This window comes from Passer domesticus, chromosome Z (assembly GCF_036417665.1).
Source record: "Passer domesticus isolate bPasDom1 chromosome Z, bPasDom1.hap1, whole genome shotgun sequence".
In the NCBI taxonomy this organism is placed as follows: domain Eukaryota; kingdom Metazoa; phylum Chordata; class Aves; order Passeriformes; family Passeridae; genus Passer; species Passer domesticus.
The window spans coordinates 38,621,114-38,635,265 of record NC_087512.1 but is presented as its reverse complement, the minus strand read 5'-3'; the positions used below and the strand labels follow the sequence as shown (position 1 = coordinate 38,635,265).

The following is a 14,152-nucleotide window of genomic DNA, read 5'->3' as shown; positions in this document are numbered from 1 at the left end:
CCAGTAGATATCCTACCTCCCAAGTGTTTATAGGGTGTAATTTTATGTGATCTATTGAATTTATTTCATATTCAGCAGCTTGGGGTCAAGATCAAGAAAAAAAAAACCACAAAAAACAAAACAACAAAATCCAAACAACCCAAAAAAACAACAACCCAACCCAAAATCTCCAAAAATACAAGGCCCCAAAAAGTCAACACACAAATATTTCAACACTAGTTTTCAAGAGTTAGTGGCAAAAAGCCACCGCACAGCAAAAGTTTTCTACTGCCTTCAATAATGCTTCTAATCATACTACTTCTAGGCATTATGGGGATATAAAATGACTACCTTATTGGCATTTAACATGACACTTGTGTTCTTTGCAGATGTTCAGTGTTATATGCACAAAGAAAAAGATACAGACACAGATACTTAGATATTATTGACAGCAGGAGAGGGGCTGTCCACAGCAAGTTAACCCCACACTAGCTAAATGAATGCAATCCTCACATTTATATCAGGTTTTATTCCCACAGCACAAATAAATAAAGATTGAAGAATATTTATTTGTCTATTCGTTGTTTTTGTTGCAGCAAAACCTAGAACACAAAAGGGTCACAAGAAGGTAATCAGGAGTAGCCAGCATGGATTCACTAAAGACAAAATATGCTAGAACAACCTGATCATTTTGTAAAATGAAACAACAACCAGTATAGCTGAAGAAAGAGCAGTAGATATTATTTATCTTAACTTCAGCAGTGTTTTAGATGGTGTCTCTCACAACAGTCTCATAGACAAACTCAGGAAGTGTGAGTTAAATGACTGGACAAAGAGATGCTGAACAGCAGATCCCAGAAGGTTGTAATGAGTAGACACAGAGTCTGGTTGGAGGTCTGTCACTAGAGATGTGCCCAAGGATCAGTACTGGGCTCTGTGTTGCTTAACTTGTTCATCAGTGATTTGGACAAAGAGGCAGATGCCTACTCAGCAGGTCACTTATATGCAAAGCTTGGAGCAGTGGCCATATGCCAGAGTGCTGTGCAACCCTTCAGAAGGATCTTGACAGGGTGGAGAAATGGGCAGTGAGGAACCTTCTGAAATTCTTGGTAAAGGCAAATGCAGGGTCCCGAACTGGGGAGTAATAAACCCAGGCACCAGCACAGGCAGAGGCTTATCTGCTGGAAAGCAGCTCTGTGGAGAAGGACCTTAGGGTCCTAGAGGACAACAAGCAGTCCATGAGTCAGAAGTGTATCCTAGTGACCAAGAAAGCCAATGCTGTGCATTGGGGTGCATTGGGAAGAGCATTGCCAGCAGGTTGAGGGAGGCGATCCTGTTCCTCTACTCAGCCCAGCTGAGGCACATCTGGAGTGCTGTGTCCAATTTTGGGCTCCTCAGTACAAGAGAGAGATGAAGCTCCTGGAAAGAGTCCAGTGGACAAAGATGATTGAGGGACTGGAGCAACTCTCTTGTAAAGAAGGGCTGAGAAAGCTGGGCCTGTTCAGCCTTGAGCAGAGATGGCTGAGAGAGGACCTCATCAATATCTGGAAGTATCTGAAGGGAGGGTGTCAAGAGGATGGAGCCAGGCTCTTCTTTGAGAAGAGCAATAGGTGCTGAGCAATAGGACATGAGGCAACAGGCAGAAACTGATGCACAGGACGTTCCACCTGAATAAAAGGAAGAACTTTATTATGTGAGGGATGGAGCACTGGAATAGATTGTCCAGAGTGTTTGGGGAGTCTCCTTCACTGGAGAAATTCAAGAATTGTGTGGACACAATTTTGTGCCACACCTCATATGACCCTGGCTTGAGTAGGGAGGTTGGACCAGATGACCCACTGTGGTCCCTTCCCTTTCCTTACCCATTCTGTAATTCTCCAAAACCAAAAGTCTCAATCTTTAGAAAAGCTTTGCTCTTTGTGAATAGTTTAATGCAAAAACCTTATTTGAATTAGAAAGAAAATACTGCAGCCAAAACTATTACTGAAAGCTACCACCCTGGACTGTGATGCAAACCTAGCTCCTGCAATCCAAATAGGCAAGGAAGGAAGCAAAAGAAAGAAAAAGTGACTTTTCTACTGATGCTTTATACTCCTGATGACCTCTGCCTGGCCAAAAACCACCTTGATTTTCTGCCAAATTTGAGGCTAGAGTGGATGTGTCTGACACAACACACAATCTGTACGTTCTGCAACAGTAAAACCTAGTATGCTCCATCTCATATCAGTAATGTATATGTTTCCTAGCACAGTGCTTAGAATAGTGATTCCCAAGCCCCTCCTCATTAAGTTTGCACTGAACCCTCCATCCTACTGCTGACCAGCTGTTGAAGAGCAACTGAAGTGGTTCAAATATTGTTAAGCAGATAAACACTCTAAATCCTCCTGTGTGACAATACAATTACATGCATAATCTTATACTGATGTTACTTGTTTCTAGATTCCAAACACTGCCATGATTGCAAACCCTAGTGCTCTTCTTGTTTAGTTTAAGCAGCCATCACTTGTCCACCAGACAAGGAGATGGCTCTTTGTGCCAGGCAATGTATAAATCTTCTATAAGCTTACTTAAGAAGCTTAAAAAACATTTCTAAAATTTGGATATACTCTGACTTCTCACGGGCATAGGTTTCCCAGAAAGGTGGTAGAATCTTCTTCCTTGGAGATCTTCAGAAGCTCTCTGGATATGGACCTGGAAACTTGCTGTATATAGCCCTATTTGAGTATCAAGGTTGGACCTTCAGTGGTTCCTTCCAACTTTAACCACATTGTGATTCTCTGAAACCTTCTGAGAAAAGAAATTAGATTTGTCCTTCCTAAGAAGGACATATCTACATATCTACATGTCTACACAGAAGCAAGAGAGAGAAGAAGGCAAGGCAGAAAAAACATGAAGAAAGCAATTTCATTTATCTTGTGTTTAGAGAATAATGGTTCATTTAAGGTGGCTACACAACACACAAGCAATTCTAGGATGCTGAACTTGGATTTCTTGAAATGTCATGACAGAAATCAGTCTGATTCTGTTTTCCTGAGCTAGAGATCTTGTTTTCTGTCAAAGCAGATGTTTTACCATCCCACTTGCAGTTTTGATTTCCTACCCAAATTCATCTCTGCCTATGTGACCAAGAAAATATTTGACGTTACAAGATGAAGACAAGAAGAACAACTCTTTACCAGCTACTGAAACTGAACCTGAATTTAGCAGTGGTGTGAACATTAATTAGCAGGGAAAGGCTCTTAACTGTATCACAGAATTAGACTCAATGACTAAAATAAAATAACTAATTCATAATAAAATCAAATAACTTTGAGATCTTAATTTTTCATTCCTTCTGCTGCAATTGTTTTAGCTGAATTTGGACATTAAATAACTTATTCCTGTGAAGTGGTAATTTCTTTACCAGGAGGTGAAGAATAACCAGGAGACCAGCAGTAGCTGATGGAATTAGAACTGGAATCTGGAAACCATAAAATGTGGTGTTTGTATAAATCTGATGGGAACAGATCCTTTAATCAGAAGTAGAGCATGAAGAGTTTTGTTGGAAGCAGACACAAGGAAGCTATGTTTAAAACTATGTTTGAATGCTCCTGAAAATTTTTCCCTGAAGCAGATTTGAAAAGGAAGAACAGGGAATGACAAGTGATTCCATATGAATTTCTTTTGGAAATTACTTTTTTTTCCAAGATCATCTCTGCTGAAATCAATTTCCCTTAATGGAGCTGACCCAACTACTGTTCTATATTAAGGAGCCAGGTGTTCTGCTTGGTCTGTTTTGAATAAATGGCACAGTGTATCTGAAAGACAATTTTTCATTTCTACTTTGTCATATTTATTTGGCTTGCTCCTGTTCTAAATTGATGACTTGGCGAATCTAGAATAAAAAGGCCTATGCTAAGCACTCTCAGCTTTTGTTTGCCTTAATTAGAATTTTAACGTGATGTTATCTTTCCAGTAAAAGTTGATGTTTATAGCATTTGAAATACAGTCAAGAGCAAGAAAAGGAAAGATTCTTCTTGGCCAAAGAAGCTAGTCAGGGTTTTTAAATGGTTTCACAATATGAAGTGTAGTTTCTAAAAAATGACATTGCATCACGAAGTTTTCCATTTGTCTCAGATATGACATGTTAATATTTCACATAAGGTCAGCCCAATTGGCTTTGAAATATTTTATTTTGTTCAAACAACTCCAAATATTTCTGGTCCTATTAAGTAAATTAGGATTAATCCCCCCACTGTGGTAAGCTGTTGCTAGGGAATATTGCTCTGTTCAGCTCTCCTGATGCAGTGTTTTCCTTACCTCAGCTAACAGCCCGCTGCTCTCTGACTGCAGAATTTATGGGAAATGCAATCTGGCCTATAAGGACCTCTGGGAGAATCTAATACGCCACAACTCATGTGGTCAATGATACAACACATCTCCCCCATGTGCATCTGCACAAGTGTCTGAGAGTGTGAGTAAGTGTCCAAATAAGAACAGGATGAGGTAAATATTCTTGGCATTAGCAGGACTTCTGCTTTCTACAGCAACATGTACACTGAATACACTGTGGGCTTGCAGAATACACTGGAAACAGAGGGCTAGCGTCTGAACTAATTGTGTCACACTGCCTGATGCTGATTAGGTAGTGCTGTACTCTTACTGAGACAACTGCTGTAGTAATTTCAGTGCAGCTTTCTTTAAAAAAAATATTATATAAACTGCTACCACTAAGGATACTTTCTAGTGTGTCTTTGGAAAAAAAGGCTTATTTTCTCTAAAATGAAATTTATGCTGACCACTTAAGTGGACTATCTTAATGTTATTCAGATGAGCAGTAGAAAAACAGAAGCATTTGACTTTCATCACTGTATTACATAAAATCCACACTCTTTCAATATAATATGGTTCTGGATTACTGATGTGACAAAAGAAGTAGGAAATTAATCTAGGTGAGAAATTACTCTACACAGGAAAAAGTAGGACATTACTCTAGATTGTTCTTTGTATGATAACAAATCTAGAGGCTAGTACAAGACCTTTTAAGTTTAGCCAAGTTACAATCTTTCTGAGCTACCACTTTTGCAAGATATTTCTCAAAGACAGTTGGAAGATGTCCAAGGACTTCCCTGAACAAAAAAACCAGGCGTTTTACCCCCACCCCCCATATCTAAACACCAACAGTATTTTTTTGGTGGTTCAGTCAAGGAGTAAATATTTGCTGTGTTGAGTTGACATCTGCTTCTCTATGGTCTTCACCCTGCTCCACCATCTGGACCACTTCCTCCCTCTCCTTCTGCACTGACATTGGTGTCTGCAGGGCTGTTGCTGTCACATATTTCCCACTCTCCTCTCTCAAAACTAGTATGAGATGCCTTTTATCCTTTCTTACATATATTTTTCCAAAGGCACTACTAGCTGGACTGATGGACCGCTCACTTCTGGCCAGTGGGGGTGCCATTTCAGCATGGACTGGAACAATCCATGTTGGGCATGGGACAGTCCCTGAGCTCTCCTCAAGGAAACCACCCCTGAATTCCTTGCTGCCAACCCCTGGCAACACTTTAGCATAGCTCATTTAGTAGAGAGGTTCTTCATTTGTGTTGGCTGTAATGGTGAAGCCATAATCCTCCTGGAGTGCAAAATCCCTTGAGTTCTCATGAGAATTTCTCTTCAAACCCAAAGGATGCTAGTGTCCTACCACTCAGTTCATATCTTTGCTCCCCAAATGAAACTGCCAGAGCTCTCCCTGGTTCTCCATGTCATGATCCATGATGTGGGTCCAAGCCCTACTGCTGTAACTAGCACTATGCATTGTTTTGTCCCAAGTGGCAGCAGCGACAAGGTATGTGAGCCATGCTTTATTGGAATGCACAGATTAGATGGCATGGTTTTGAGACATAAGGATGAAGGAATTCAGTGAGTGCTAAGCTTTTTGATGTAGAGGAGACAGATGAAGAAACAATGTGAGAGAAGGTATTTCCCAAAGCATTGCAACAGTCTGACAATGAGATCTCACATTCTGAAATAAGGACACTTTCTACTGTGATTCAGACTTTTTAGAAAACTATCCTTTTCTGTGCATTTTTTTTTTTTGTGAGAAAGAGAGGACCTTGTGCAGTGGGGTAACATGGATAAGCGGCTTACTTGCTACCTGCCCATTCCCTAGCACTAGAAATCTAACAGTTCTGCACTGGGCTGCAGAGCACTGGCTGTGGGCAACTAAAAGGGAAACTCCCCTATGGAGAACAAACCTATTATGGAGTGACTACATCAGTGGGCAAGAGAAAAGCCATGAAAACCATCCATCTGGATTTCTGTATGGCCTTTGACATGGTTTTCATAATACCATTCTCCCTAAATTGAGGAGTTATGGATTTGATGGGTAGCCTATTCAGTGAATAAAGAATTGGTTGGATGGCTGCATCTAGAGGTCAGTGGCTCAATAGATGGAGATCAGTGATGAGTGGGGTCCCTCAGGGGTTTGTATTGGGGATAGTGTTGTTTAATGTCTTCATCAATGACACAGACAAAGGGATCAAGTGCACTCTTAGCAAATTTGCAGATGACATCAAGCAGCTGAAATTCCTGGGGACAGGATGTCATCCAGAGGGACTTGGCCAACCTCAAGAAGTAGGCCCACAAGACTCTCTTAACATTTATCAGGGCCAAGTGTAAGGTGCTCCACCTGGGTTGGGGTGATACCAGACATAAATATAGACTGGGAGAAGAACTCCTTGAGAGCAGCTCTGCTGGACATAGGTTTGCTGGTGAGTGAAAAGCTGGACACGACCTGATAATGTGCACCTTCAGCCCAGAAGTCCAAGTATATCCTGGGCTGCATCAAAAGAGTAATGGCCAGCAGGTGGAGTTATTCTGCCTTTCTGATCTACTGTGATGAGACCCATCCTGAGTGCTTTTCCAGCTCTGGGGTCCTCAGCTCAGGAAAGACATTAACCTATTGGAACAGGTCCATAGCAGAGCTACCAAGAAGCTTGAGGGCTAGAGCACCTCTCTGTAGCAGGCCCAGGGCCTGCAAGGCCTCCCTGGAGGTCAGAAGCCTGAGCTAGGAAATGCCAAGTCACGATGATTGGGCCTTAGAAGCCCCTCTCTTCTGCACCTTGCTTATCTCTCTGTAAGCCCATAGGTCACTTTCCCCTGACCTTTACTATTGGACAATTTCCAAAACCCCTGTAAGGTATATAAACCCCTACTTCTGCCTGGTTTGGCAGAAGAAGCTGTCACTGAGAACCTTCATAGATCAATAAAGAATTCTTCGGAACCTCATACAGCACTTCTCCTCTCTCTCCCTGCATCTGCTGCACCTAGCAAGCTAAAGAGCTGAAATCACAAAGAGCTGATAATCACAAAGAGCTGAAATCACTTAAGCTTGCTTAGGTTGCCTGCGGCAGGGAGCTGCTTGGGAATTTGGACGCTGTGCTGAGCTCCACTGAGTTATCCTGGCCAAGGCAGTCCACCGGGCATAGCCCAGCTGGAAACCACCTTCAATACCTCTCCTGTGAAGACAGAGTGAGAGAGCTTGGGTTGTTCAGCCAGGGGAAGAGACAGCTCCAGGGAGACCTCGTTGCAGCCTGTCAACAACTGAAAGAGGCCTACAAGTAATATGGGGATAAAACTTTTAGCAGAATCTGTTGTGATAGGACAAGGGGTGATAGTTTTGTTAGAGGCAAAAATTGATCCAGCCAATTTAATAAAAATAAAAATAGAATTTATTTCATGACTGATATACAGTCCTGACAGCCAACAATCAAAGGAACCGCACCAACCCTGGGTTCAGAGCTGGGTGAACACAGATCCAACCTCTATCGCGCCGAATCCCCCACAGTTCACTAATGCCACTTCGCAGAGTCTGCTCTTATGCCCTTTTTCTAGCCCGTGGCGATCCTTTCAGGGTTCTCCATATTCGTGTTGCTTCCTTTCTCTGTCCTGTGCTGGACAAAACCCTGTCTGGGAACCAATGTGTGTCCACTCTTTGGTTACCAGAATGCCGTATTCAGATGTATTTCCCTGATGGCTCTGTTTAATCTAAGTTGGACATCTTCATGGGCCATCATTGCTGGATGCTCTCCTGTTCACACCAGTGAGAACGACCATCTCCTGTGCGGGATAGGTTCACTTTGTATGTTAATGACACACCTCCTCCTCAGCTGCCAGCTGCGATTTCATCATCCTGTGAAGCAACTCCTTTTCTCCTGCTAGTGTGTTTTAGGATTTTATATTTTGGACATATTTCATGCATCTATATATTCTCTACCAGCACAAATTACCATAATACATATAACAGTTTTAAACTGAAAGAGGGTCAATTTACATTATGTTATAGATGAGTAATGAGGTGGTTGACTCTCACAATTAAGGGGTGAACAACATATATACATTAAGAAAAGTTTTATACATGTATAGTTATGTTACTGCAATGTGTTCCTTACCGGTATTGTTATCATGGGATGGTCTCAATAATCCAGGCGTTTGGGAAGGTTGGCTTGTTACTATGCTAACACCTGACCTCCAATCAGAATGTAAGAAAGTGACCTGCATGACTGGCCAGCAAGGAAGGAGTTGACTGGCAAAGCTCTAGGAGGGGCTAGAGATATAAAATGCAAAGCATCCATCTTGGAAAGGACCAGGTGGGTGACAGCCACGGTGTGGGGTGGGGTGGGGAGGCTCCCAATGCTGTAATTTTTTCTTATTTAGTACTTTTGTTAAGGTTTAATAAACATTATTAATGTTGTTTCTCACAATAAGATATAATAAGTTTTTACAATGAGGATGATAAAACACTGGCACAGGTTGTCCAGAGAGCTAGTAGACAACCCATGCCTGACAATATTCATGGTCAGACCTCTGAGCAAACTAATCTAGTTGAAAACATCCCTGCTAACTGCAGAAGTGTTGGACTTAGTGATCTCTGGAGGTCCATTCCAACACAAACAACTCTATGATTCTGTGATTTATCTGTCTACCTACAGATTCATGCAGACAGTGCATTGGTAAAATCAAGGATATATTAAATCAGGTTATTTTCAGGTAATGTGCTTTCTTGATATTATACCATAGTAAATAACATGTAGATTTGTTGCGATCATATCCATGGATGCCAGCATGCATTAAAAAAACCTGGGGGTGGCTGGATTATATCACCAAATCCTATTCAACATTTCTAAAAGATGGGAGGGTGTTGGGATTTAGGATTTTTCCTTTTGTTTCTTTCTGTCATGGAATTTTGTCCCATCTGTCACTAAGAAACCATAACGATTGGTACTTAGGAGAGACAAAAAAGCAAGCACAGGGTATGAAGGCACCTGGCTGCTCTTCTCTCATCTGAGGGGTTTCTCTTGGAGCAGCAGAGATACCTGGAGGTTCGGACTGGAGGAAATGGTCGGGTGCAGGTCCTGGCTCTCTTCCCTGTTGGCTTTGGAAGGAGAGAGAGCCTGCATTTGCTCTTCTCGTAAGAGCTGCCATTACACTGGGACCTCATTAATACACAACCTCACTAAAAAAAGAACTTTCATCATCTGCTCGGGTGCCTCAGGGAAAACCCCTGAACTCTGAGCCCTTTTCCCTCCAAGGGAGCTTCTCCCGGCTGTGTCTGGGAGCCCGGCTGCCACTGCCCAGCCATGCTGTTCCTCTGCCACAGCTCCGGCTTTTTACCACACCGCAGCTCCGCATCCCCTGCCTGCCAGGACACCCTGCGCTTCCAGTTACAGTTGCAGAGTTTCTGCTGCCTCTTGCTTGCTGCCCCAGGTGAGCCCACCCTGGCGTTCCAGCCGCGGCTCCGAGGCTCCTGCTGGGGCCCGTGTTCGCCAGAGCGTCCGCCATCGCCGCGTGAGGGCCTGGGCCGCGCCGCGCACAGCGCCCCCTGCCGGCGCGGGGGAATCACCGCACCCGCCCGGCCCCCCGGGAGCCAGCAGCGCCCCCTGCCGGCTGCGACTGGAACCGCTCCAGAAGCGCTGAAAGAGCGGGAGAGACTTCCCTGGGATCGCTGCTCCCGCTCGCTGCGCCAGCAGCGGCGCCGATTGCCTGCCTGCTTACACAGACACGCACTCGCACACACGCTAGTACACACACACACTAGCAAAGAACTGGTATTCCTTTCCCATATCTTTGCCTGAAAGGCCCTTAATTTCAAAGCTACAATAATTTGGAGGAAAGTGGGTTAAATTTTCCATTCCAAGGGAGGCTCCTGCTTTTCTTAAATGGCATCTGTCTTTCAGACCAAGGCAGAGGGCATCAACACTCTTAATAAGGAAAACACTGGGCAGTGAGAGGTGATTTCTTAACCTTGGCTTACTCAGTTGATATCTCTGGTGAATTTAGGTCATGCCATTTATTTTATTGAGTTTATCACTTCCCTGTTTTCCCATCTGTTTGTGTTTTTTTTTTATAACACTTATTTCAGCAATTGTCTGTGCTATACTGAAGGCTGAACTTCAAAACAGAAAAAAATATTTGTAAGGAATGGGCAAGTGCTATATTTGTAGAAAATGTATTTAATAATTCCTAATGTTTATCAGTTCACAGCTGTTCCCTTTCACATACTGCCTTAGAAGCTAGTTGCCATGAATAAGCTATCACAAAGCAGAAATCCACTTTGGACTGCCATTATACAAAACTCTAGGTTACCATTTATTAAGAGAAAATAAATTCAAAACTATATGGGATGAAACCCATCTCAGTAGCCTTTGGACCCCTGTAACAGAAACACAGGACATGTAGAGAGCTTTCATGTCTCCATTACCAGAAGTCAAATAATGACCATTTAGTGGGATTCTATCATATTACAGGAAAACACCCCATGGTAACCTGAACCCCCACAGTCATTAAAACAAAATTCCTTGAAATATTAGTCCATTTTTATTGTTTATGTGTTGACTTAACTCAGATTAGAAGGTCAGACTGCCCAGAATATTTTTCACTTCTGCCTTAGTGAAAGATAAATAGTTTAGTTTTCTCACTAATATTTTCAGTTGCATGACCTGATGAAATAGCAGCAGGCTGTCCAACTCTCTCCTTAGGAGTGCCTCTATGCTATATTAATTTCCTGGTAATTTCCTGGTGACCATTTACTATGTCACTTAACTCTCTTGTCTTTCCAGTTTCTCATGCATGGTCTTTTTTAAATGCAGGATGGTAATAACTTTTTTGGCTAAATGGCGGGTGATAGTGGATCTTTCCCATCCCCCAATTACAGCAGCAATACTGGGAATGCTAGGCTGTGTTCAGGGACTGTCATTTCAGCTGTAAATACCTTCTCCAAGTCAGGCACTTCATATAAATAAATAAATGGAATAAATAAAATGGAATAAATAGAATAAATAAAAAAGCTTGGATTTCTAATGCACCATAGCAAAATACCTTTGGGGTTTTTTTGTATCTATCTGAGGCATTTCTGTAGTGCTCCTTTCTGCTATGTACAAGATACATGTCATAGAGAAACTCCATGTATTAATATCATAGAAGCAGGCCTTTTACTTATACATAGCCATAAAACACAGGCATGGTTGCAGGGATTTAATTTCTGATATAAATAACACACATTAGAGAGTTTGGCTAAAGACATGTTAATTTCTCAGCAATAACAATATCCTTCAAAATATGACCACGGCAGAAAATATAAGGTAAAAAGCCTGTCACATGTCTTTTCACTTACCAGAATATAACAAAGCCTTCTCCTTTTTTTTTTTTTTTTTTCTTCATCTTTTGTATGCAGTGTTTTTCTTCAGGGCTTGCTAGGTTCTTTGGACAGATACCAGTTTTACTGGCACATACTACTTTAACCACACAGCAGTGTTTTGTAGGGCTACCTACAGTGACCACACTAAATGTCTGGGGTTAACAAGGTTTTTTGTGTGTGTTAAATTGCATTGCATATTTCAAGATATCTCTTCTGTATGCTTCTTAGATGGCAGAGGATGAGTTAAAAAAAGAACAGCTGAAAAATGAAAGAACCAAATACAAAGCCGTCTTTTCTCACCTAGAAAAATATTTGCAAGAAAGAAGACATTTATTTCTAGGCTGAAATGATGTTCACACCATGTTTACTTGGAAACATCTTGCTCTTTCAATGGCATGCTTTGGTTGGTAAACAACCATTAAAATTCTGAGCAGATCTGCATAGCTTGCAGGAAAACCTCTCAAAACAGCTGCAGCCTACTTTCAACAGATGGGAATTAATAATAGCCTTTGTTCTCCAGACTCTTCCATTTTTACCCATAAAATAGGGTGAAAGTTGCTTTTCCTAGACTGCTGGTGGCCACCAGAGTGAGACCACTCTTGGAGTGGGAGCTGTGGATGAGCATGGGAGGGTGTGCATGGCACCAGCCTCTCTTCCCCTTCCCCCTTGCTGGCCCCTGCGGGTAACAATGCTGAATCCAACTGATACAGTGAGATACAGATCTGGTCTCACACCTCACCTCCTTGGTGTCTCCTCTCAGTGTGGGTAAACCCATTGAGGATGCTTTTGGTGCCTGCTGTGTCTCCAGGAGATGTTTGTTATGGACTGAGAATATAGCTTGATGTGGCAGAAGTGCCATAACACGCTTGGGATTTCCAGCAATGATGATGGTGCATCACCAGGGTGGATGAAAGGCTCATGTCTGCTGGCAGTAAGAAGCTGACAAGTAGCGCGAGGCATTCCTGAGCCCTGGGCATGGAGGCAACCTCTGCCCTCTGTAGGTGCCTGCACTGATGAGGAGTGTTGGCCTGTGCCAGTGGGAGAGTGTCACTTAGTGTCTCTTTAATGACCCAGAATGTATTGGTTTGACTGCCATAATTACAGATTTCTGCTAAAATGTCTGGCCAGGCCTTCGACCCTACGCTTGATAATTCTGCACTGACACTTTTGTCTCTGACTGCGAAGGAATTGCCAAGAATATCTCTTAAGTCCCTTTCATAAGGCCTAGAGGCTGACCTGGGCCAAAGTCTCGAACATCTGGAGTCACCCTCATCCATCCCTGCTGCCTGTACCCTAATGTCCTGGACTTTCGTCCTTACACTCGCTGTGGGTTGTGACCCGAGCTCCACAGAAGCTGCCAGCCCCTCTGAGATGTCTCCAGGCAGCGCTGCCCCTCGAGACCGCACGGCATCGAAGGCAAGAGAGAACTATGTGAGATGCAGAGACAAAATGTTCTTGGCTCCCCGAGGAAATGAGAACCTGCCAAAAATCCCTGGGAGACCACAGCATGCTGCAAAATCTTCCCATTCAGTGGCACTTTCCCACCCTCCCTCCCTGTATGAGAGGATAAACAAGCACGGCTGGGAGTAGGCTGCCCCGGGAACAAGCCTCGAGGGGTCTCCTGCCGGCGGGGCGGGGGCAGAGAGGAGCAGGGGAATGTCCCCGTGCAGCAGGGGAGTGTCCCTGGGCGGCAGGGGAGCGTCCCTGGGCAGCAGGGGAGTGTCCCTGAGCAGCAGGGGAGTGTCCCTGAGCAGCAGGGGAGTGTTCTTGAGCAGCAGGGGAGTGTCCCTGGGCAGCAGGGGAGTGTCCCTGAGCAGCAGGGGAGTGTCCCTGGGCAGCAGGGGAGTGTCCCTGGGCGGCAGGGGAGTGTTCTTGAGCAGCAGGGGAGTGTCCCTGAGCAGCAGGGGAGTGTCTCTGAGCAGCAGGGGAGTGTCCCTGGGCGGCAGGGGAGTGTCCCTAGGCGGCAGGGGAGTGTCCCGGGGCAGCAGGGGAGTGTCCCTGGGCAGCAGGGGGGTGTCCCTGAGCAGCAGGCCCCGCAGGGTGCGCAGCCCGTGACGCAGCCCCGCCGCGCCGCCGCTCGCCGTTAGAGGGCGCTCCGGCGCCGCCCGTGGCGGGCGCGGCGGGCGGCGCCCCGGGCTGCCGGCGCTCGCTGCCGCGGGCCCCGCTGCCGGCCGGCGCCGGGCCGAGTAACCAGCCGATTGCTCTGTCACGACTTGTTAGGTGCGCTAAATATTGTTAATTTGCCTCTACTGCTGTGTTTAATTTCCGTTTGGGAACCTGAAAGTGGTGCTTCAGTGTTGTGGTTCCCCTTTCTCTCTGTTTTAATACGGAACAAACATATCTTTATTGCTGACTAGTATAATCTGCAGAACACATCCGAGAATGACAGTTTTTCTGCAGTGTAAGCTGCAAGAGGTCTGCTGAATTTCTTTTGCACTGACATTTTATTCAAGAAGGAAAACATATTTCTCAATCCTTTTTAATTTCAGTAATTTTCTT

At 44.1% G+C, this 14,152-nt stretch overlaps 1 long non-coding RNA gene across 1 annotated transcript in view; it reads right to left on the bottom strand.

Annotated features, from left to right (window-relative positions):
* Positions 1–13,177, bottom strand: part of LOC135289912 (uncharacterized) — a 35,186-nt gene extending 22,009 nt beyond the window's left edge. Inside the window, exon 1 of the long non-coding RNA XR_010352648.1 lies at positions 11,630–13,177. This is a non-coding gene — a long non-coding RNA (uncharacterized LOC135289912). The remainder of the gene's footprint in view (positions 1–11,629) is intronic.
* Between the last annotated feature and the right edge of the window lie 975 nt (positions 13,178–14,152).